This window comes from Pleurodeles waltl, chromosome 7, assembly GCF_031143425.1.
Source record: "Pleurodeles waltl isolate 20211129_DDA chromosome 7, aPleWal1.hap1.20221129, whole genome shotgun sequence".
In the NCBI taxonomy this organism is placed as follows: Eukaryota; Metazoa; Chordata; class Amphibia; order Caudata; family Salamandridae; genus Pleurodeles; species Pleurodeles waltl.
Window position 1 is genome coordinate 1,148,739,189 of NC_090446.1, and position 25,123 is coordinate 1,148,764,311.

At 44.7% G+C, this 25,123-nt stretch overlaps 1 long non-coding RNA gene across 1 annotated transcript in view; it reads right to left on the reverse strand.

The window, feature by feature from the left end:
- Window positions 1-227: 227 nt before the first annotated feature.
- The window catches only part of LOC138246050 (uncharacterized), a 34,570-nt gene continuing 9,674 nt past the window's right edge, over window positions 228-25,123 (reverse strand). The window contains exons 2-3 of the long non-coding RNA XR_011194213.1: window positions 3,212-3,262; window positions 228-658 (exon numbers count right to left, since the gene is read on the reverse strand). This is a non-coding gene — a long non-coding RNA (uncharacterized lncRNA). The remainder of the gene's footprint in view (window positions 659-3,211; window positions 3,263-25,123) is intronic.

Consider the following 25,123-nt stretch of genomic DNA (forward strand, 5'->3'; position numbering starts at 1 on the left):
AGTGTGCGATTTTTTGTCTAGAAACATAACTATCTGTCTTCTCCATGCAGTCCACAGTACCCTCCACCCTTTAGCTTTTCATAGTGTGGGCTGCATTGCAGCACATCTATAGCTTAAGCCACCATCACAAACAATGCAGTCTCTGCATTTGCAGCATGTACCACCAGAGAAACACTCCAGACCAGCCTTCCAAAGGGAGGTGAAAAGCATTTAATATATGACTGGAGAATGATGGAACCGCCTTTTATTTTGAATGAGATCTACAATACCCTAAGGTAAAAGTCCTGGGTGCCATTAGGTGTCGGAGAGGGGGTCTTTTGAACAGTAAAACGGTAGTTTCCAAGTGTGAGTAAGGTGACATTCCAAAGTGTGGGACTCACAATGAGTGAAACTTGAAGTATCAGGAGGTGCTGAGTTGGTGCACTCAAGATTTCTTTATCCTTCCCTTTGTGTTGAAGGTAGAAGTGCCCTCCCCTCCTCATGAGTGTGACACAGACTCAGTTGGACCACCACCAAGGTCTTCTGGCTCCCAGTCTTCATGCCCCAGGAGGTGTAAGAGCTGTCGCCGACAGGCTTGATGCTGGAAGGCCAGGTCTGCTTGTGATAGGGTGGAGTGTAGATCCTCATTTGGGTTGGGGTAGCGATCCAAGGACTCACGCTGTGAAAAAAGGTCGAAAATTTGACTAGAACTGAAGCTTTCAAATACAATTTTAGAACAGTAAATGACTGCCTGCCAAAGTCTTTACTACTCGATGTGTGTACCAATTTCTACAGAAGATCCATGGTACAATGAGGACAATAAGAACTGAGTGGGGGGCAGATACATTATCTAATGCTGAAATGGATGCCTCAGATGGGTAGTATAGAGATTCCGAGAAGCAAGGTGCTTGGTCTGTCCTCAATTTCGTGCTACATTATGAAATAGATTTTAGTCCCAGTGATTCTCTGTGTGACACAACGTTTAGCTCGAAGTTTATTTATTTAAGCTTGAGTTTACAGACGATTTTAAGAAGACCCACACACGTATCTTCCATCTGCTGGGGGGCAGAAGTGGAATGCGGGGTTATCAGATTTTTCAGTGGGTCCATGTATGTACCAAACAGTCTGTGGAACAGTATTGGCTGTATAATACCACGCATTGGTCTATGAGTGGGCTTAGAGGGATTGGCACCTGTTCTTTAGGACGACACCCAGACAGACCAGCTGCAGGCCATTAATCTCATCTAAGTAAAAGATGATGGACCCCAAGGGCAATTACACTGCAGACTGCAGAGACGTCTGGATTGATTGTATTTCAGTATTCTCTTTGTTTGTTATGAGGAGTTTTCATTCAGAATTATTATTATGGCTGGCTCAGTGCTGCAGGGAAACAACATGCTGCTTCTTCTAACAAAATTGTGATTAACGTATTCATCAAAAAGTCACTTATCCTTAGCCAATAACGGATTAGTTACTCCACTTTGGAAGAAATGTAACCTTTCAAACACAGGGTCCTCTAATTCTCGTCCTATTATGTACATCTCCATTCTGGTGAAGTTGCTGGAATAATCAGTTACCCAAGAGCTCACTGGCTTCCTTGATGACCACTAGATTCTCTCATAGGTGCAGGTTTAGAGCCGTCATGGAACAGGGAGTGTGCTGCCAGGCTTCTGAAAAGGAACACTGGCTCCAATGATTAGGACGCAGGGGCACTGTTGGTACATGAAAATGGTTCTCTCTCTGTACTGCTGCAAGCCCCTGAACGAGTCCCCGAGAAAATTCCTTTTCTTTTGTTTGTATTCTATGTTTAAAGAGTTCACATTATGTGTAAACTGTGTAGGGCATACCAGTTTTCACTGTATTTTAAAATAGTTGCCTAATTGTTCTGTCTCTTTTACAATATCACTCATTTTAAAATACTTTAAAAAAAATTAACTTTAAATTCTGGTTAGTCATAAGGTTTACAGAGATAGATGCCGTACAGGCATTAAGTGAATATTTTTAAATGTGTTATATTGTTTCCTTGTATTTAACTTTAAATAAGAATTATTTTAAAGCCAGTTTAATATCATGAAGGGATATACAACTAATAACAAAAGGAAATGGGAGAAGTAGAAAGAAATACTGAATGTCCAAACAGCAACTCATTTGGGAGGGATCTCACTACTAACAAGAGCACAAATGTGTTCATTTTAAATACAAGCTCTGTCTGCAAATAGCTTCTTGCACCTCTAAAAAACTGTACTGCCATGCATTTAAATGGAAGATAAAACATATCTTCCATGTTAATCGAAATATTACTATTTAAAATGTAAGGCAGTGATATAGACGGATAGCAAAGACAGCCTGAGGGAATAGTTATAGAAAGGAGATGCTGGACATAGGCAGGCATATCTCTAACTAATTGTAGCCTTTTAGAAATTCATAATACCATAAGAAAAAACAAAAACGCATACTTTACCTCACATTTTTTAAACAGCGAGCCCTTTTTGCTAATAATATAGAACGCTAGCATTCTAGCGGATCATTAGAACTCTGTGGTACAACACTGGGAAATCAACTGATGGAATGCTGATTTTGTTAGTACAGGTTTTGCATAGCATTTCAGGCTTTTTTCCTCAAATGGATGAGGAAGATATGCGTGAAATTATAGAAAAGGTGTCCTCCTTTTATTGCCTACACCTCTAATAAACAAAGATTGTTAATCAAAAGCCAGGACAGGATCAATCTTTTCACCCTATAATTCACCACAATTCCTACAATTAATTTGGCAACACCAATACACGATGTCTATTGTGCTTGAAATCTGTTATCTCCCTTTCTACATGACCCTTTTTGTGATCCTCAATAGCAGCCATTCACTACCCTGCATTTAAATGGGAAAAACAACTGAACTTTACCACCAAAGAAAAATGCAGCCACAATGCTTGTAACTTTCCACTTAAATACTACCACAAAACACACACTATTTAACAATGTATAGGATTTCACCCAATATTTGAAGGGTCTCATTTACGGTAGCTCTGTTATGCAAGGTGGAGAGCACTTCCAGGTAGACAGGAGTGAAGCAGGGCCCTTGGATTCACCCTTGCCTGGTCAATAACTACCAGGGGGCACCCTCACCTATGGATAATACTAGTTAAGTAACAACCTACCGGCCGGCATCAGTTTCTATTGCAGTAGTCTTTCCTGCTCGGCTCTGCCATTTCGTAGAAAGAGGCATTCTACTCACCAGTTTTCTAGCCATGTTCAGTAAGGTGCACTGCATTCCTAGGGCCCACACCTAGAGAAGAGAGGTAGAGAGATGGGAGTCAGGGTGTTGCTGCTTTTCAAGTTTCATTTCCTCATGAATGCCCCTCCACTGTTCTTCCCCTTTGTCCCTTACATCATAAGGACATCTGCAAACAGAAGCCAGGCAACCATTTCTAGAATGTTAGTTCCTGATCCTCCAGTGTCCCTGACATAAAAAATGGTAACATTCGTTACTGGCATACAAATAGCATGATTTTAACGCACTGAGTGTCAAGTAACCCTTCAAGATTAACACAAAATCATAATGCAGGATATCCTATTTAGGGGATCTGATGCAAAGTCTGATTACTCACAAGTGAGTCCACCAGAACCTGTTGTGCTCTCTTCTTAACTGGGATACCATCCAGAAATATTTTATCTTCCAGTGAACCAACAGTTTTTAGGGTTGAGCTTGCGAGAGCATGCGCTGGCACATGTGTTTCGCTTGCCAGACACTTATGTTAACAAAAAAGGTCTTGAAGCCTGCTGTTGCTTCCCATTTGTTGGCTTGCATGGCACTCACCTTTAACAGCCCCATAATTGGTCACAGCTGGCCTAGCATCATTTCCGTTCCTGTCTGTGGAGCAGGTTTCCAAGCACTGATTGATTCAACTTAATCAGTGCCTGTCCGCTGCTCCCTAAATGATTGTGGTACTTCTTTTTAACTTATAGGCCCTGCAAACAGACGGTGTGTGACTGGCAAAAAAGTGCCTAGCAGGCCAAACAAAATTGCAAAGTTTTATTTTCTATAGGTAAATTGTTTCTTTAAATTTTCCAAGTCTTCTTTCTTCATTTTGCACTCATGTTTTGTTTTGTTTTTGCTCGTGGTCGCTGTCCTTGAAAGATGACGTTATCTTGTTCTAACTATTGCAAAGTGACATTATTTCTTTGTTATGTGTAATTTCCGAAACTGTTTTAACACATAATTGTGCAACACACTCAAATCCACCCCACTCAATCCTCCCTACTCAATCCAAGCCACCCCACTCCAATCCAAACAACTCACCCCAACCCACTCCAAAAAATCCAAACCACCACCCAAAATCTGTCCGACTCCAAACCAAAACAATCTGCCCCACTTTAATCCAAAACAATCTGCCCCACTCCAGTCCCAAAAAATCTGCCCCACTCAAGTCTGTCCCACACCAATCCGAAAAGATCAGGCCCACTCCAAAACAATCCACCCCATTCCAGTCTAAAACATTCTGCCCCACCCCAATCCAAAACAATCTGCCCCACTTGAATATAAATCAATCTGCCCCACTCCAATCCAAAACAATATGTCCTATTCCAATCTGCCCCACTCCAATCCAAAACAATCCACCCCACTGTAATCCAAAAATTCTGCCCCATTCCAAAACAATCTGCCCCACTCCAACACAATCTGACCCGCTCCAACCTGCCCCACCCCAATCCAAAACAATCTGCCCTAATCCAGTCAATCCCACTCCATATCAAAACAATCAGCCCCACTCCAAGCTGCCCATTCAAATCCAAAACAATCTGCCCCACTCCGATCCAAAACAAGCTGCACCACTCCAAAACAATCTGCCCCACTCCGAAGTGCTACATATCAATCCAAAACAGTTGACCCCACTGCAGTCTGCCCCACTCCCATCAAAAACAATCTGCCCCACTCCCAAGCAATCTGCCCCAGTCCTAAACAATTTGCTCCATTCCAGTCTAAAACAATCTGCCCCACTCCATTCCAAAACAGTTTGCCTCAATCCAAAATAACTTTCCCCACTCCAATCCAAAACTATTTGCCCCACTACAATCCAAAGTAATCTGCCCCACTAGAGTCTATCCTACCCCAATCCAGAACAATCGGCCCCAATCTGATCTTCCCCCCCTCCAATCCAAAACAATCTGCCCCACTCCCGTCTGCCCTGTTCCAATCTGCCCCACTCCAGTCCAAAACAATCGGGCCCCCTCCGATCCAAAGTATTCTGCCTCACTCCAATCTGCCCCACGCCAATCCAAAAAAATCTACCCCACTCCAATCAGCCCCACTTTGATCCAAAACAATCTGCCCTGATCCAATCCAAAACAATCTGCCCGCTCCAATCCAAATCAATCTGCCATGCTCCAATCCAAAACAATTTATCCCACTCAAATTTGCCTCACTCCAATCCAAATCTATCTGTCCCACTCCAATCTGCCCCACTCCATTCTAAATCAATCTGCCCCACTCAGAAAGAATTTGCCCCACTCCAATCCAAAACAATTTGCCCCACTCCAATCTGCCCCACTCCAATCCAAAACAATCAACCCCATTCCAATCAGCCACACTCCAACCCTAAACAATCAGCTCCACTCTGATCAAAAACAATCTGCCCTGCTGCTATCCAAAACAATCTGCCCGCTCCAATCCAAAACAATCTGCCTGCTCCAATTCAAAACAATTTGCCCCACTCCAGTCAAAAACAATCTGTCCCAATCCAGTCTGCCCCACTCAAATCCAAAACAATCCGCCCTACTCCAGTTTAAAACAATCTGTCCCATTCCAGTCTGCCCCAATCGAATCCAAAACAATCTGTCCAGTCCAATCCAAAACAATCTGCCCATTCCAAAACAATCTGCCCCACTCCAAATCAAAACAATCTGCCCCACTTGAATCCAAAACAATCAGCCCCACTCCAATCCAAAACAATCTGCCCCATTCCAAAACAATCTCCTCAATTTCAATCCAAAACAATCTGCCCTACTACAAAACAATCTGACCCACTCCAATCCAAAACAATCTGCCCAACTCCAATCTATCCTACTCCAAATCAAGACAATCGGCCCCACTCAAATCCAAAACAAACTGCCCCACTCCAATCTAAAACAATCTGCATCACTCCAAAACAATTTGCATCACTCCAAAACAATCTGCCCCACTCTAATCTGCTCCCCTCCAATCCAAAACAATTGACGTCTCTGCAATCTGCCCCACTCCAATCCAAAACAATCTGCCCTGATCCAATCCAAAACAATCTACCCTGCTCCAATCCAAAACAATCTACCATGCTCCAGTCGAAAACAATCTGCCCCACTCCAATCCAAAACAATTTACCCCACTCAAATCTGCCCCACTCAATCCAAATCTATCTGCAACACACCATCCAAAACAATCTGCCCAACTCCCATGCAATATGCCCCAGTCCAAAACAATCTGCCCCACTCCAGACTCAAATAATCTGTCCACTCCAATCTAAAACAGTTTGCCCCACTTCAACCTGCCCCACTACGATTTGCCCCACTCTAACCTGTCCCACTCCAATCCAAAACAATTTGCCCCACTCCAATCCGAAGCACACTGCCCCACTCCAGTCTATCCTACTTCAATCCAAAACAATCTGCAAAACTCTAATATGCCCCACTCCAATCTGCCCCTCCTCCAAACCAAAACAATCTGTCCCAGTCCAGTCTGCCCATTCCAATCTGCCCCAATCCAATCCAAAACAATTGGCCCACTCCAATCCAAAACAATCTGCCCCACTCCAATTCAAAACAATCTGTCTCACTCTAATCTGCCCCATGCCAATTCAAAACAATCTACCCAACTCCAATCAGCCCCACTCCAATCCTAAACAATCAGCCCCACTCCGATCCAAAACAATCTGCCCTGATCCAATCCAAAACAATCTACCCTGCTCCAATCCAAAACAATCTACCATGCTCCAGTCAAAAACAATCTGCCCCACTCCAATCCAACAATTTACCCAACTCAAATCTGCCCCACTCCAATCCAAATCTATCTGTCCCATTCCAATCTAAAACAATCTGTCCCAGACAAAACAATTTGCCCCACTCCAATCAAAAACAATCTACCCCACTCCAATCAAAAACAATCAGACCCACTCCAATCTGTCCCACTCAAATCCAAAACAATCTGTCCCACTCCAGTGTAAACCACTCCAATCCAAATCACTCATCCCAATTCACTCCAATCCTCCCACCCACCCCACTCCAATCAGTCCCACTCTGATCGAAAACAATCTGCCCCACTCCAGTTCAAAACAATCTACCCCACTCCCACTTCAATCCAAATTAATCAGCCTCACTCCAATCCAAAACAATCTGCACCACTCCAAAACAATCTGGATTGCTCCAGTCCAAAATAATCTGCCCCACTCCAATCCAAAACAGTCTGTCCCACTCCAGTCTAAAACAATCTGCCACATAATCCAAAACAATCTGCCCATTCAAAAGCAATCTGGCCCAGTCCAATCTGCCCCGCTCCTATCTAAAACAATCTGCCCACTCTAATCCAAAACAATCTGCAATGCTCCAATCCAAAACAATTTGCCCCACTCCACCTGAAAACAATCTGTCCCAATCCATGCCCCACTCAAATCCAAAACAATCCGCCCCACTCCAGTTCAAAACAATCTGTCCCATTCTAGTCTGCCCCACTCAAATCCAAAACAATCTGTCAAGTCCAATCCAAAACAATCTGTCCATTCCAAAACAATCTACCCCACTCCAAACCAAAACAATCTGCCCTTTGCCAATCGAAAAACAATCTGTCCCATTCTAATCTGCCCCACTCGAATCCAAAACAATCCGCCCCACTCCAATCCAAAACAATCTGCCCCATTCCAAAGCAATCTGCCCAATTTCAATCCAAAACAATCTGCCCCTCTACAAAACAATCTGACCCACTCCAAGCTGCCCCACTCCAATCCAAAACAATCTGCCCAACTCCAATCTATCCTACTCCAAATCAAGACAATCGGCCCCAATCAAATCCAAAACAATCTGCCCCACTCCAATCCAAAACAATCTGCATCACTCCAAAACAATCTGCATCACTCCAACACAATCTGCCCAACAACAATCTCCTACACTCCAATCCAAAACAATTGATGTCTCTGCAATCTGTCCCACTCCAATCCAAAACAATCTGTCCCACTCCAATCTGCAATACTCCCATCCAAAACAATCTGCCCCACTCCCAAGCAATCTGCCCCAGTCCAAAACAATTTGCTCCACTCCAGTCTGAAGCAATCTGCCCCACTCCATTCCAAAACAATTTGCCTCACTCCAACCTGCCCCACTCCAGTCCAAAACTATTTGCCCCACTCCAATCCAAAGCAATCTGACCCACTACCATCTATCCTAACTCAATCCAAAACAATCGGCCCACTCCAATCTGCCCCCCTCCAATCCAAAACAATTTGCCCCACTCCAGTCTGCCCCATTTCAATCTGCCCCACTCCAAACCAAAACAATCTGTGCGATCCAATCCAAAACAATCTGCCTCACTCCAATCTGCCCCACCACAATCAAAAACAATCTACCCCATTCCAATCAGCCCCACTCCAAACCTAAACAATCAGCTCCACTCAGATCCAAAACAATCTGCCTCGCTCCAGTCCAAAACAACCGGTCCCGCTCCAATCCAAAACAATCTGCCATGCTCCAATCCAAAACAATCTGTCCCATTCCAGTCTGCCCCACTCGAATCCAAAACAATCTCCCCCCACCAATCCAAAACAATCTGCCCCATTCCAAAACAATCTGCCCCACTTAAACCAGCCCCACTCCAATCTTAAACAATCAGCTCCTCTGCCCCACTCCAATACAAAACAATCTGCCCGCTCCAATCCAAAACAATCTTCCTCACTCCAATCTGCCCATCGCCAATCCAAAACAATCTAGCCCATTCCAATAAGCCTCACTACAATCTTAAACAATCAGTTCCACTCTGATCCAAAACAATCTTCCCTACTCCAGTCCAAAACAATCTACCCTGCTCCAATCCAAAACAATCTGTCCCATTTCAATCTGCCCCACTCGAACCTAAAACAATCTGCCCCACTCTAATTCAAAACAATATGCCCCATTCCAAAACAACCCTCCCAGCTCCTATCCAAAACAATCTGCCCAACTTCAATCCAAAAGAATCTGTCCCATTCCAATCTGCCCCACTTAAATCCAAAACAGTCTGCCCCACTCCAATCCAAAACAATCTGCCCCACTGCAAAACAATCTGCCCCAGTCCAATCTAAACCAATCTGCCCCACTCCAATCCAAACCAATCTGCCCCACTCCAAAACAACCTGACCCACTCCAACCTGACCCACACCAATCTAAAACAATCTTCCCCACTCTAATCTATCCCCCTCCAAATCAAAACCATTGGCCCCATCCAATATGCCCCACCCAAAACCAAAACAATCTGCCTCACTCCAATCCAAATAAATCTGCACCAATCCAAAACAATCTGCCCCAAATCCAATCTGCTCCAATCCAAAACAATTGACCCCACTGCAATCTGCCCCACTCCAATCCAAAACAATTGACCCCACTCCATTCTACACCACTTCCAGTGCAAAACAATCTGTCCCACTCCAGTCTAAAACAATCTGCCCAACTCCAATCCAAAACAATTTGCCCCACTCCAAAATACATTGCCCCACTCCATTCTGCTCCAATCCAAAACAATTTGCCCCAGTCCAATCCAAAGCAATCTGATCCACTTCAGTCTATCCTACTCCAATCCAAAATAATCGGCCACACTCTAATCTGCCCCACTGCAATCTGCCCCTCCAAACCAAAACAATCTGTCCCACTCCAATCCAAAACAATCTTCCCACTCCAATCCAAAACAATCTGGCCCACTCCAATCCTAAACAATCTGCTCCACTCCAAAACAATCTGCCTCACTCCAATCTGCCCCATGCCAATCCAAAACCATCTACCCCACTTTAATCAGCCCCATTCCAATCCTAAACAATCAGCTCCACTCCGATCCAAAACAATCTGCCCAGCTCCAATCCAAAATAATCTGCCATGCTCCAATCCAAAACAATCTACTCCACTCAAATCTCCCCCACTCCAATCCAAACCTATCTGTCCCACTCCAATCTGCCCTACTCCAATCTAAAACAATCTGCCCCACTCCACTCCAATCTATCCCACTCAATCCAAAACAATCAGCCCCACTCCAATCTGCCCCACTCACATCCAAAACAATCTGCCCCACTCACATCCAAAACACTCATCCCAATTAACTCCAATCCTCTCACCCACCCCACTTCAATCAGTCCCACTCTGATCCAAAACAATCTGTCACTCCAGTCCAAAACAATCTACCCAACTCCCACTCCAATCCAAACTAATCAGCCCAACTCCAATTCAAAAAATCTGCCCCACTCCAAAATAATTTGCCCCACTCCATTGTGCTCCAATCCAAAACAATTTGCCCAAGTCCAATCCAAAGCAATCTGCCCCACTTCAGTCTGTCCTAATCCAATCCAAAAGATATGGCCACACTCTAATCTGCCCCCCTCCAAACCAAAACTATCTGCCCCACTCCAGTTTGCCCACTCCACTCCAATCCAAAACAATCTGCCCGCTCCAATGCAAAACAATCTAGCCCACTCCAATCCTAAACAATCTGCTCCACTCCAAAACAATCTGCCTCACTCCCATCTGCCCCATGCCAATCCAAAACAATCTACCCCACTTTAATCAGCCACATTCCAATCCTAAACAATCAGTTCCACTCCGATCCAAAACAATCTGCCCTGCCCCAAGCCAAAACAATTTACCCCGCTCCAATCCAAAACAATCTGCCATGCTCCAATCCAAAACAATCTACTCCACTCAAATCTCCCCCACTCCAATCCAAAACTACCTGTCCCACTCCAATCTAAAACAATCTGCCTCACTCCACTCCAATCTATCCCACTCAATCCAAAACAATCAGCCCCACTTCAATCTGCCCCACTCAAATCCAAAACAATCTGCCCCACTCCAATCCAAACCACTCCCATCCAAACCACTCATCCCCAATTCACTCCAATCCTCCCACTCACCCCAATTCAATCAGTCACACTGTGATCCAAAACAATCTGCGTCACTCCAGTCCAAAACAATCTACCCAACTCCCACTCCAATCCAAACTAATCAGCCCCACTCCAATTCAAAACAATCTGCCCCACTCCAAAATAATTTGCCCCACTCCATTTTGCTCCAATCTAAAACAATTTGCCCCAGCCCAATCCAAAGCAATCTGACCCACTTCAGTCTATCCTACTCCAATCCAAAATAATCAGCCACACTCCAGTCTGCCCCACTGCAATCTGCCCCCTCCAAACCAAAACAATCTGCCCCATTCCAGTCTGCCCATTCCACTCCAATCGAAAACAATCTGTCCGCTCCAATCCAAAACAATCTGGCCCACTCCAATCCTAAACAATCTGCTCCACTCCAAAACAATCTGCCTCACTCCAATCTGCCCCATGCCAATCCAAAACAATCTACCCCTCTTTAATCAGCCACATTTCAATCCTAAACAATCAGCTCCACTCCGATCCAAAACAATCTGTCCTGCCCCAATCCAAAACAATCTGCCCTGCCCCAATCCAAAACAATCTGCCATGCTCCAATCCAAAACAATCTACTCCACTCAAATCTCCCCCACTCCAATCCAAAACTATCTGTCCCACTCCAATCTAAAACAATCTGCCTCACTCCACTCCAAATAATCTTCCCACTCCAATCCAAAACAGTCTAACTCAATCCAGTCTGCCCCACTCCATTCTAAAACAATCTGCCCCCTCCAATCTGCCCCATTTCAATCCCAAGCAATCTGCCCACTTCAACTCAAAACAATTAGCTCCACTCCATTCTGCCCCACCCAAACCTGCCTTACCCCAATCAAAAATAATTTACCCCTATGCAATTTGCCCCACTCCAATCCAAAACAATTTCCCCCATTCCAGTCCAAAACAATCTGCCCCACTACAATCTGCCCCATTCCAATTAAAACAATCTGCCCTACTCCAGTCTGTCCTACTCCAATCTGTCCCAAACCAATTCAAAACAATCTGTCCCATTCCAGTCTGCCCCACTCGAATCCATAACAATCTTCCCCAGTCCAATCCAAAACAATCTGCCCCATTCCAAAACAATCTGCCCCACTTCAATCCAAAACAATCTGCCCCACTTCAATCCAAAACAATCTGCCTCACTCCAATCTGCCCCTTCCCAATCCAAAAAATCTACCCCACTCAAATCAGCCCCATTCCAATCTTAAACAATCAGCTCCACTCTGATCCAAAACAATCTTCCCTGCTCCAGTCCAAAACAATCTACCCTGCTCCAATCCAAAACAATCTGTCCCATTTCAATCTGCCCCACTCGAACCTAAAACAATCTGCCCCACTCTAATTCAAAACAATATGCCCCATTCCAAAACAACCCTCCCAGCTCCTATCCAAAACAATCTGCCCCACTTCAATCCAAAATAATCTGTCCCATTCCAATCTGCCCCACTCCAATCCAAAACAAACTGCCCCACTCCAATCCAAAACAATCTGCCCCACTGCAAAACAATCTGCCCCAGTCCAATCTAAAACAATCTGCCCCACTCCAATCCAAACCGATCTGCCCCACTCCAACCTGCCCCACTCCAATCTAAAACAATCTGCCCACTCTAATCTATCCCACTCCAAATCAAAACATTCGGCCCCATCCAATATGCCCCACCCAAAACCAAACAATCTGCCTCACTCCAATCCAAAAAAATCTGCACCAATCCAAAACAATCTGCCATAAATCCAATCTGCTCCACTCCAATCCAAAACAATGGACCCCACTGCAATCTGCCCCACTCCAATCCAAAACAATCTTTCCCACTCCATTCTACACCACTTCCAGTACAAAACAATCTGTCCCACTCCAGTCTAAAACAATCCGTCCCACTCCAATCCAAAACAATTTGCCCCACTCCAAAATAATTTGCCCCACTCCATTCTGCTCCAATCCAAAATAATTTGCCCCAGTCCAATCCAAAGCAATCTGCCCCACTTCAATCTATTCTACTCCAATCCAAAATAATCGGCCACACTCTAATCTGCCCCACTGCAATCTGCCCCCTCCAAACCAAAACAATCTGCCCCACTCCAGTCTGCCCATTCCACTCCAATCCAAAACAATCTGCCCACTCCAATCCAAAACAATCTGGCCCACTTCAATCCTAAACAATCTGCTCCACTCCAAAACAATCTGCCTCACTCCAATCTGCCCCATGCCAATCCAAAACAATCTTACCCCACTTTAATCAGCCCCATTCCAATCCTAAAGAATCAGCTCCACTTCGATCCAAAACAATCTGCCCTGCCCCAATCCAAAACAATCTGCCCAGCTCCAATCCAAAATAATCTGCCATGCTCCAATCCAAAACAATCTACTCCACTCAAATCTCCCCCACTCCAATCCAAACCTATCTGTCCCACTCCAATCTGCCCTACTCCAATCTAAAACAATCTGCCCCACCCCACTCGTCTATTCCACTCAATCCAAAACAATCAGCCCCACTCCAATCTGCCCCACTCCAATCCAAAACAATCTGCCCCACTCCAATCCAAACCACTCCAATCCAAACCACTCATCCCAATTCACTCCAATCCTACCACCCACCCCACTTCAATCAGTCACACTCTGATCCAAAACAATCTGCATCACTCCAGTCCAAAACAATCTACCCAACTCCCACTCCAATTCAAAACAATCTGCCCACTCCAAAATGATTTGCCCCACTCCATTGTGCTCCAATCCAAAACAATTTGCCCAAATCCAATCCAAAGCAATCTGCCCCACTTTAGTCTATCCTACTCCAATCCAAAATAATTGGCCACACTCTAATCTGCCCCACTGCAATCTGCCCCCCTCCAAACCAAAACAATCTGCCCCACTCAAGTTTGCCCACTCCACTCCAATCCAAAACAATCTGCCCGCTCCAATCCAAAACGATCTGGCCCACTCCAATCCTAAACAATCTGCTCCACTCCAAAACAATCTGCCTCACTCCAATCTGCCCCATGCCAATCCAAAACAATCTACCCCACTTTAATCAGCCCCATTCCAACCCTAAACAATCAGCTCCACTCCGATCCAAAATAATCTGCCCTTCCCCAATCCAAAACAATCTGCCCGCTCCAATCCAAAACAATCTGCCATGCTCCAATCCAAAACAATCTACTGCACTCAAATCTCCCCCACTCAAATCCAAACCTATCTGTCCCACTCCAATATAAAACAATCTGCTCCACTCCACTCCAATCAATCCCACTCAATCCAAAACAATCAGCCCCACTCCAATCTGCCCACTCTAATCCAGACCACTCCAATCCAAACCACTCATCCCAATTCACTCCAATCCTCCCACCCACCCCACTTCAATCAGTCACACTCGGATCCAAAACAATCTGCGTCACTCCAGTCCAAATCAATCTACCCAACTCCCACTCCAATCCAAACTAATCAGCCCCACTCCAATTCAAAACAATCTGCCCCACTCCAAAATAATTTGCCCCACTCCATTCTGCTCCAATCTAAAACAATTTGCCCCAGTCCAATCCAAAGCAATCTGATCCACTTAAGTCTATCCTACTCCTATCCAACACAATCAGCCACACTCTAATCTGCCCCACTGCAATCTGCCCCCCTCCAAACCAAAACAATCTGCCCCATTCCATTCTGCCCATTCCACTCTAATCCAAAACAATCTGGCCGCTCCAATCCAAAACAATCTGGCCCACTCCAATCCTAAACAATCTTCTCCACTCCAAAACAATCTGCCTCACTCCAATCTGCCCTATGCCAATCCAAAACAATCTAACCCACTTTAATCAGCCACATTCCAATCCTAAACAATCAGTTCCACTCCGATCCAAAACAATCTGCCCTGCCCCAACCCAAAACAATCTGCCCCGCTCCAATCCAAAACAATCTGCCATGCTCCAATCCAAAACAATCTACTCCACTCAAATCTCCCCCACTCCAATCCAAAACTATCCGTCCCACTCCAATCTAAAACAATCTGCCTCACTCCACTCCAATCTATCCCACTCAATCCAAAACAATCAGCCCCACTTCAATCTGCCCCACTCAAATCCAAAACAATCTGCCCCACTCCAATCCAAACCACTCCAATCCAAACCACTCATCCCAATTCACTCCAATCCTCCCACTCACCCCACTTCAATCAGTCACACTCTGATCCAAAACAATCTGCGTCACACCAGTCCAAAACAATCTACCCAACTCCCACTCAAATCCAATCTAATCAGCCCCACTCCAATTCAAAACAATCTGCCCCACTCCAATCCAAATAATCTGCCCACTCCAATCCAAAACAGTCTGCCTCACTCCAGTCTGCCCCATTTCAATCCCAGGCAATCTGCCCCACTTCAACTCAAAACAATTAGCTCTACTCCATTCTGCCCCACCCAAACCTGCCTTACCCCAATCAAAAACAATTTACCCCTATGCAATTTGCCCCACTCCAATGCAAAACAATTTTCCCCATTCCAATCCAAAACAATCTGCCCCACTCCAATCTGCCCCATTCCAATTAAAACAATCTGCCCTACTCCAGTCGGTCCTACTCCAATCTGTCCCACTACAATCCAAAACAATCTGCCCGCTCCAAACAAAACAATTTGGCCCACTCCAGTCCAAAACAATCTGCACAACTCCAATCCAAAACAATCTGCATCACTCCAATCTGCCTCTCTCCAATCTAAAACAATATGCCCCACTCCAATCTGCCCCATTCCAATGCCAACCAATCTGCCTCACTCCTATCTGACCCACTCCAATTTAACACAATCTACTCTACTCCTATCCAAAATAATCTACCCTGCTCCAACCCAAGACAATCTGTTCTGCTCCAATCCAATACAATCTACTTCACCCCAATCTGCCCCATACAAATCAAAACTATCCACCCCATTCCAATTCACCCCACCAATCCAATCCACCCAACCCAATCCACACATCCCACCCCAACCCATCAAATCCAATCCACCTCACCTCAATCCAGTCCACCCCACCCCAATCCAATGCACCCTACCCCAATCCACCTCAATCCAATGGACGTCAATCTACCCTACTCAGTCCAATCCACCTCACTCAAATCCAATCCATCCCACTGCAATCCAGTCCTCTCTACTCAACATCATCCCATGCCAAGCCAATCCAATCCACCCCACTCCTCTCCACACCACTCAATTTATTTCACCCCACTCCAATCGACCCCAATCCAATCCAATGCACACCACTAAATCCATTTTACCCACTCCACTCCAATCCACCCCACCCCATTCCAGTCCAATCCACCCTACTCAAACCCACCTCACTCCAGTCCAACCCATCCCAATCCCTTACCCCATTTCAATCAACACCACTCCAATTCAGTCCACCATATCCAGTCTACCCCATCCAATCCACCCCGCTCCATTTCAATCCCACCTCACTCTACTCCAATCCACCCCACCCTAGTTCAGTACACTCCACTCATTCAATCCATCCAACCCACCTCAACCCTCTCAGCCCCACTCCAGTTCATCCCACTCCAGTCCAATCCAGCTGATTCCAGTCCATTCCACTCTGGTCCACTCCAGTCCAATCCACCCACTCTAATCCAGTACACCCACTCCATTCCAATTCACCCTCTCCAATCCACTCCACTCCAATCCAATCCTCCTTCCTTCATTCCAGTTCACTCCACCTGCTCCAAACCACCACACTTTAATCCAATCCACCCCACCCCACCCCAGTCATATCACTGCAATCCAATCAACTCACCCCAATCCAATCTAATCCACCCCACTCCAATCCATCCCCCCAAATCCAATACACCCCATGCAGTCCACCCACATCAATCCACCCTGCTATCCACCCCCTCCTCCCCAAACCAGTCCACCCCACTCTACTCCAATCCAATTCACCCCACTATCTCAATCCACCTCACACCACTCCAATGTACGCCACTCCACTCTTCAATACTGCAGGCTATGACATTCTATCTCCGAATCACTGAACTCTACTCCCCTCTACTCAACTCTACACACTCTATCCTCCTACTCCATTCTACAACACTCTACTCTATGACACTACATGCCACCAACTATTAGCCATGCTAAACGCAACCACACTGGTGTACAACATGGCAAAAACACATTGCCAAAGCCAAAAGCTCTTGTGTAGGCGAGACCTAGTGGCTTTGCCAATGCTTGTTGTATTGGTGCAAATGGTTGGTTGCTTTTCAGCTGACAAGTGGACTTCCTGCTTCAGAGCAAACACCCACAATCATTCCTTGTCTTTGGGAAAAACACTCTGGCTGTTAAAGCAGTGAAGTTCTACCACCCAAGCTCTATTTAGATAAGAGTATGGTCTTCCAAAAATACCTAATAAATTAATGAAAACACCTAAACATTATACCTACATTCCCTTTCCAGTAAGATGTCTGCATTAGAAAAGATGCTGTCTTTTTGTTTCGCTCCCTTTCCACCTTTCTCTCTCTTTCTCCTCTGTCTTTTCTTTTTCTTCCTCTCTCCATATATTGGGTACTTCTAATATACAAAATGCAGTGGTATTAAAAACCCATATTTCGCTGGGACCAGTAAAATCATGCTAGCCTTACCATTTTCAGGGCCACTAGATGAAGGAGTACCAAATTACACTATAAATTAGGCCTTAAAAAATGATGTACATTCTCTGGCAGTGTGATTTTGATTCATTTGAGGTAGAAACACAATTTTTTTTAAATCTCCTAATTAAAGTAAAACCATAATCATAAGTAAATGCTGCAGCACATTATTCCACAGGATGTGAAAATGATCTAACAATGCATTCATGAAATGTAAACAAACCTTAACTTTCGAATTCCAATGAGTCACCCTTGCTAAATTTAACTTGAAGAGAACAGTGTCAACAATCGCTCCCTTCTGCAGACAAAATGTGCTTTCTAACAACACAAAGACATTTTTTTCTAAAATTGTCCTTCGCACATAAGCACATAAGCACATAGTATAGTCCAGTGGTTCCCAACCTGAGGTCAGGGGACCCCTGGGGGTCCACAAAGCCTCCTCAGAGGGTCTGCGACTACTTCGAAAATGAAATAATATTAAAAGATTAACAAAGTGTATATACATAGAGTATAAATAGAGTGGCTAAATGTATAATTTAAAGTTTTAAAATATACTGTAAATGTCAAGGAATTTGAAATTGGGGGCTAAAAATCTAATCAAAATTAAAATAGTATCCTCAGATTGATTTGTGCGAGCAGTGCAGGTGAATCATACAGAATATAATATGAACGATGTGTGGCTTCAATTGAATTTAAAAAAACTCCAACCTTCCGATAATTTTTTTATTTATTTATTTATATTTGTTTTCAAATGAAATAAAAGGTTTTGACATTTGTTTATGTGTTTGATGAATGATTGTTTCTGTATTGTTTTGCGATTCAAATCATCAACATTATTTAGGCCGGGGTCCCCGGGTTCCAGTAATGACTCAGTGGGGGGGTCCCCAGATTCCAACATTGATAAAGTGGGGGTCCACAGAAGTCAAAAGGTGGTTGGGAACCGCTGGTATAGTACAGTGTTTATTTACCACTTTAAATAGACTTTTCTCTGTTTGAAGAAACGCATTTTCCAAGATAACTACCCCAAAATAAACACGTAACATAAAAAATATGTTATGGGTAATATGTCCTTTATTGCCATCTCTGGTTTCTAGAGACATCTCGACCATTCAAGCTTCAGCTTCTTGCTTTAGAATGTCAAAGGAAACAGTTGATTGCAATATTGGACTATGTGAGATACTGGGTTATTGGTTGAGGGGGTAGGACACCCACTCAAGCAACAACCACAATCTTTGTCGAGATGAGCAACTAAAAGCCACTAAATTAACCTGTGTTTAACCGTATAGTTATGTGGCGCAGAAGCAGTCAGGCTTAAGTCAAAGGCAATGTGTGAATTATTTATGCAGTGCACAAACAGTAGTAAAGTGAAACAAAATACAAGCAAAATCCCAAACCTATTTTAAAAATAGAGAACATTTAAATACATAAAATGATACCAGAATGACAAAAATACAATGAGAAGAACAGGAGATATTCAGTTTTGAAGGTAACTATACCACCTAAAAGTGCAAAGCGCCACTCATGATCATCTGGTCGCATTAGCTGGGAGGGGGGTTTGGGGTGTGTGTAGGAGTTGAGGGGGGGAGTCACAAGCTCTGGCTGACTGCAATGGAGCATGGGTCGGTTACAGGAATCAGGTTAGTCCTGCTGAAGGAGTTAACTTCTCAAACTCAGGCTCAAAGAGTTCCGTTGGAGTGGAGGAGGCCGAGAGAATCAGGAGGTGAGTCGCTGATGATGGTCTCTGCAGCGAGAAGAGCAGACCGTGCGTTGCGGACAGTCATTGCTCGAGCTTCATGTTGGCGTTCACTGTGGGCTATCGTAACTGTAGCACAAAGTGTAGATCTCCCATTACTGGTCGTAGCCGGTGGTCACCATAGCATGAAAAGCAGATCTACACTGGAGCTTCGCATTGGTGGTCATCACAGGCAGCAGAGTCACAGAGTGAAGGGGCCAGTTTGCAGGTTCGAAGAGCCCAAACTTCAGGATTTCTCCTTTTCTTTTTAGAGGGATCTCAGTCAGATGTCACTAACTCGTGCCCTAAGGTAACTATAACTAGTGCGCTGGCCTGCACTGCTAATTACCCCACAAATTACGGCACTCATGCCGTCTTTGATAACATCATTGATAATATCAATGTAATATTTGCAGTAACATTTTTGTCGAAAAACCTGTGCATGGCGAGGGCATGAGTTATAGTTACCTCAGGGCACGAGTTATAGTTACTTGAGGTAACTATAACTATAACTGGTGAATTTCTATTGTTTTGTACATTTAAGATGTGAGCCTAACTAATTATAATGTCCCTGTAACCTTTGGTTTTTTAAAGTGAATATATATATATATCACTGACAAAATCAAAGGTTCCAGGATGTTATAGTTAGGGTGACGTTTTACCCATACAAAACCATAGACATTCAGCAGTTATAGTTATACTTACAGTTATACTTATATTAAGAAACTATAACTTGTTGCCCAAAGTTACTTTACGTCTCGAGTTATAATTTCTTCAGATGAGTATAACTACAACTGCTAAAGTTCTATGGGTTTGTATGGGTAAACCGTCAACCTAACTATAACATCTTGTAAGCTTCTTTTTTTTAATGAAATTCTATGGTTTATGTAACACACACAGGGCCTTGCTTTTGCCTGGGATACAAGGAGGATCCACAGAGGATTGAGGAACCACAAATTGGTCCCTAAAGCATCCCCCATGTGTCCTATGGGGTCAGGATACCTGTAGATTGACCCCTTATATTTTTTACACTGTTTTTTCACACACCCCAGGCAATGCAAGAAACAAAATGGCTGTCACAACATTTCTGTCAGGTTGTGGCCAACCAATCAGCGCCTTGCTTTTCCTTCAAATCCGCAGAGAATCCAAGGAGGTTCCAAGAAGGATCCGTGTCTCTATATATACAAATTTGGTTTTCATTTAATAACTAGAAAATTACTTGACAGATTTACACCAAATCATAAAGGGTGCTGTCTGGAACAAGAGCTAATTTTCTGCCAAACTTGGTGTAAATCCATCCAGCAGTTCGGGCTGCAGTCATGTTCAAAATCCCTATGGAAATTAACATGCCCCCCCACCCCCTTCTTCCCAACCCTCGCTTGATCACCCCAAAACTTTCCAAACAGCAGCTGAAGTGAGCATCACATTTTTTTGGGAAAGTTTCATGAAGATTTATCAACTGGCGCTAAAGATATGGGCAGCTACCAAAACGCTTCTTCAATGGAAACTAGGTCCTATATGTAACAGTGGTGGTCGCTACTAGGTAGTTAAAGTTAGGACCTAGTTTCTATATAAAAAGCGTTTTTTTTTACTTGCCTATATCTTTGGCGCCAATCACGTCAGCTGCTGTCTGGAACGTTTCGGAGTGAACCGTCCAGGGAGGGCCGAGAAAAAAGGGGGGTCCTAAAACACGTTTTCCCCATTCATTTTTCCACAGGGATTTTGAACAGTGATGGCACAGAAACTACTGGACAGAATTACACCAAATGTGGCATAAAAGTAGGTCTTGGTCCAGAAAGCAACCCTTTTTTTGTTTTGGTGAAATTCAGTTCAGTAGTTTTAGAGAAATTAAAGAAAATCCAAATTAGTGTATATCAGGACGCAAAGAATTCGTGACCCCTCCCGATCGCATGCTGAGATCTGATTAGCTGATAACACTTCTACAACAGAAGCCGTTGAAGTGTTGTCAGCCATCTTGGGACTTGGCTGAAGCTGAGTCCCAGAAAAAAAAAAAATATATATATAAAAGGAGCCAGGGTACAAACACCATGACCCCTTAGCTCTGGTGCTGGGGTCCCAAAGGGAACCCCCAGGGGCTAAAAAGGATTTTACAAAAATGTAAACCACAAATTCGAGACGGGGTCTCGAATCCACTGTAAAACATTTTTTTTTTTAAAAGCACAGGCTCCTGCGCTTGTTTTCAACTAAGCTCCCGGGTGGGCAAAGTCCTGGGGCATTTATTTACAAATGCTGGGAGACCTCCTAGCCCTCTCTTGCTGCCCCGGGGACCACCCCCCGGGGCTTATAATTTATATGCAGGGGCACGTGCCACCCAGCTGCCCTGGGGCCTACCACCAAGGGCTGTGCTATAATATGCGGGGGCCCCAGCCCCCTCTCACTGCCCCGGTGACCACCACCTCCCCGGGGCATTCCTGTAATAATATGTGCGGGGGCATGTGGCCCCTGTTACCCTGGGGACCACCACCTCCCCGGGGCAAAATGTAATTGATTTGCAGGGGCCGCATACCCCCCCACCACTGTCCTGGGGATCACCACCTCCTCAGGGAAAATATTTGAAAAAAGAAAAGGGTTCCTTTGGGACCCCCAAGACCAGAAGATTACCACCATCCTGGAACTATGCATATGTTGGAGGGGGGTCTCCATGGACCTCCTTGAGGAGCCTCTGATGCCCCTTGGGACCGACACCCGCCAGGGCTGGCTCCTGCTATGTCTTGGCGTGCCCACCCCCAGGACATAGCTGTTTGGTGTGATGTGGCTGCAGCTCAACAGCCAAGACAAAGCAACACTTTGGATTTTTACAGCGGGACCTGTAAAGCAGGTCCCGCTGTCAAAATCCGAAGCTTTAATCTCTTTTTCCCTGCACGCGTGCAGGGGACAGAGATGAAATGCTTCAACAAGCAGGGAGCTGCTGTTAAAGCAGCTTCCTGCTTGCTGAAGCAATGGCACAGCAAGGGATGTCTTAAGGCTTCCACCGCGGTGCCAGATAGCTCGTAAAGGGCTTTTCATTAAAAATAAAAATAGAAATAAATCAGTAGGGACCATGGGAGAGCAATTTCAGGGCTCCCTCGTGGTCCCAAAAAGCCTATAAAGGGCTGAAAAAAACAAAAACGTTAAAAAGCAATAGCTCAGTGTGAAGGTCTCCAAAACCAGCCAGACTCACATATCTTTTATTTATTTGTTTTAAATTAAAAATTATTTTAATTTGTAAAAATGACAGATACATTTTTTATTTTAAATTGTACGGAAATATGTCATTATAAGTAGACCAAACATCAAAACCTAAAAAAATCCCTATCTCTCTTCCTCTCGCTCTTTTTCTCTCTCTTTCAATCTTTTTCTCCCACTCCCACATGCACTCAGGCCCTCATGTACCTACTCACAGACCTACTCAGACAGTTACGCACCCACTCACATACCCACTCAGACTCACACATCCACTCCCAGACCCACTTACAGCTTTATGCACCCACTCAGAGGCCCAAGCACATACTGACACACCCACTAAAACAATGATACAGACAAGTGGACCAGTGAGTGGGTGGGGGCGTAACTATGTGAGTGGGTCAGTGAGGTTCTGACTGGGGCTGTGAGTAGGTGCACAAGGGTCCTAGTGGGTCTGTGAGTGAGTGCTTGAGTGTGAGTGGGTGCATAAGTGTCTGAGTGGGTGTGTGAGTGGGCAGCATTGATTGAAAGAGAGAGAGAAAGTGAGAGGGAGAGAGATAGGAGGTTTTTTAGGCTTTGACGTATGAAATACTTAGAAAGAGATATTTCTGCACAATTTTAAATAAAAAAATGTATCTGTCATTTTTAAACATTTAAATAATTTGTACTTAAAAAAAAAAAAAAAAAAGAGGGACGCAAGTCCAGCTGGACTCAAACCCTAAATGCTCAGCGTGAAGGTCTGTAACCTTCACACTGAGCTATTGCTTTCAATTTTCTTTTCTTTATTAGCCCTTTATGGGCTATGTGGGACCTTGAGGGCTCCCCTGCAGGGATTATATATATATATATTTTTTTATTATTTAGGAAAATGCCCTTTTCAGGCTATCTGGCACCACGGGGTAAGCCTCAGGACTTACCTTGGGGTGCCAGTCCTCCAGCAAGCAAGGAGCTGCTTTTAACAGCAGCTCCCTGCTGGCTGAAGTATTTCATCTCTGTTCCCTGACAGGTGGACCTGCTTTACAGATCCTGCTGTCAAAAAGTGGAGTGTTTGCAGACTTGGCTGCAACTTCAAAGCCACAGCAAACAGATATGTCCCAAGGGTGGGCACCCCGGTACACATCAGGAGGCAGCCCACGGTGTTGGCGGTCCCCAGGGCCATCAGTGGCACCTCGAGGAGGGCTGTGCCGCCCCCTCCAATGTAGTCATAGCCCCTGGGAGGTGGTGATCCCCGTGGCTAATGGGGGTCCAAAACAGACCCCCTTTACATTATTTAGTATGTGCACCAGGAGGTGGTAATCACTGGGGCATGGGCAGGCTCATAATTCATTGTAGCCCCTGGGAGGAGGTGGTCCCTTGGGCTGTGGAGGAGGGGGAGGTCATTGGGACTCCCCCACATATGAAAAGCATTTTTGCCCCAGGGGGTGGTGGTCCCAGGGGCACGGGGGCCGCACAGCCCCCTGCTCATAAATCATTATAGCCCCAGGGAGGGGGTGGTCCCCAGAGCTGTGGGGGAGGCCATTGTGTCTCCCCCACATTTGAAAAGCATTTTTGCCCTGGGGGGTGGTGGACCATGGGCCGCGCACCCCCGCTGATAATTCATTATAGCCCCGGGGAGCTGGTGGTCCATGGGCTGTGAGGGAGGCCATCGGGCCTCCCCCACATGATAAAAGCATTTTTGCCCCCAGGGGTGGTGGTCCCCTGGGTGTGGGGGGCTGCCTGGGACCCCCACTCATATTTTATTATGTGTCCCAGGGACGTGGTGGTCCAGGAAGCCCCCTTATTAAAAATAAAAGAGTGTCCCCAGGACCTGGCCCACCTGGGGGCTTTTTTAAAAAACAGGCACAGGCTTTTTTTTCTGTTAATTTTTAGCGTGGATTTGCGACCCCTTCGAATTTCAATGGTAAAAAGTTATACAAAATGCTTTTTATCCCTGGGGGGTCCTTTTGGGACCCCAGCACTAGGGCTAAGGGGTCAGGGTCTTCATACCCTGGCCCCTTTTGTATTTTTTATTCTTTTTTGGGGGGACTCGGCTCAATATGCATCCCAAGATAGCTGCCAACACTTCCTGGTTTAAATTGTCTATGTCTATGGTTTGGTACATTTAAAATGTGAGCCTAACTATAACGTCTTCGTAACCTTTGTTTTTTTAAGTTAATTTGTATGTTTAAAAAAAATATGATTTCCATACTATAATGTCCTTGTAACCTTTGTTTTTTTCAGTGAGTTCCTATGGGTTTTTTAATATAAAGTAAATTTCATTCCTATGCGTTAATCCAGTCAGCCAGTCCCTGTGGCCAACCCCACTAACCACCCAACCCTAAGAGAGCGAGAGAGAGAGAGAGCAGAAGTGAGAGATTGAGAGAGAAATAGTGCGATTTAGGCTTTGATGAATGATATACTTAGAATGAGATATTTCCGGACAAATTGAAAAGAAAGACGTTTTTGTCAATTAAAAATAGTGAGATCACCTTTCAGTATGTAAATTAAATATTTATGGTTGAAAA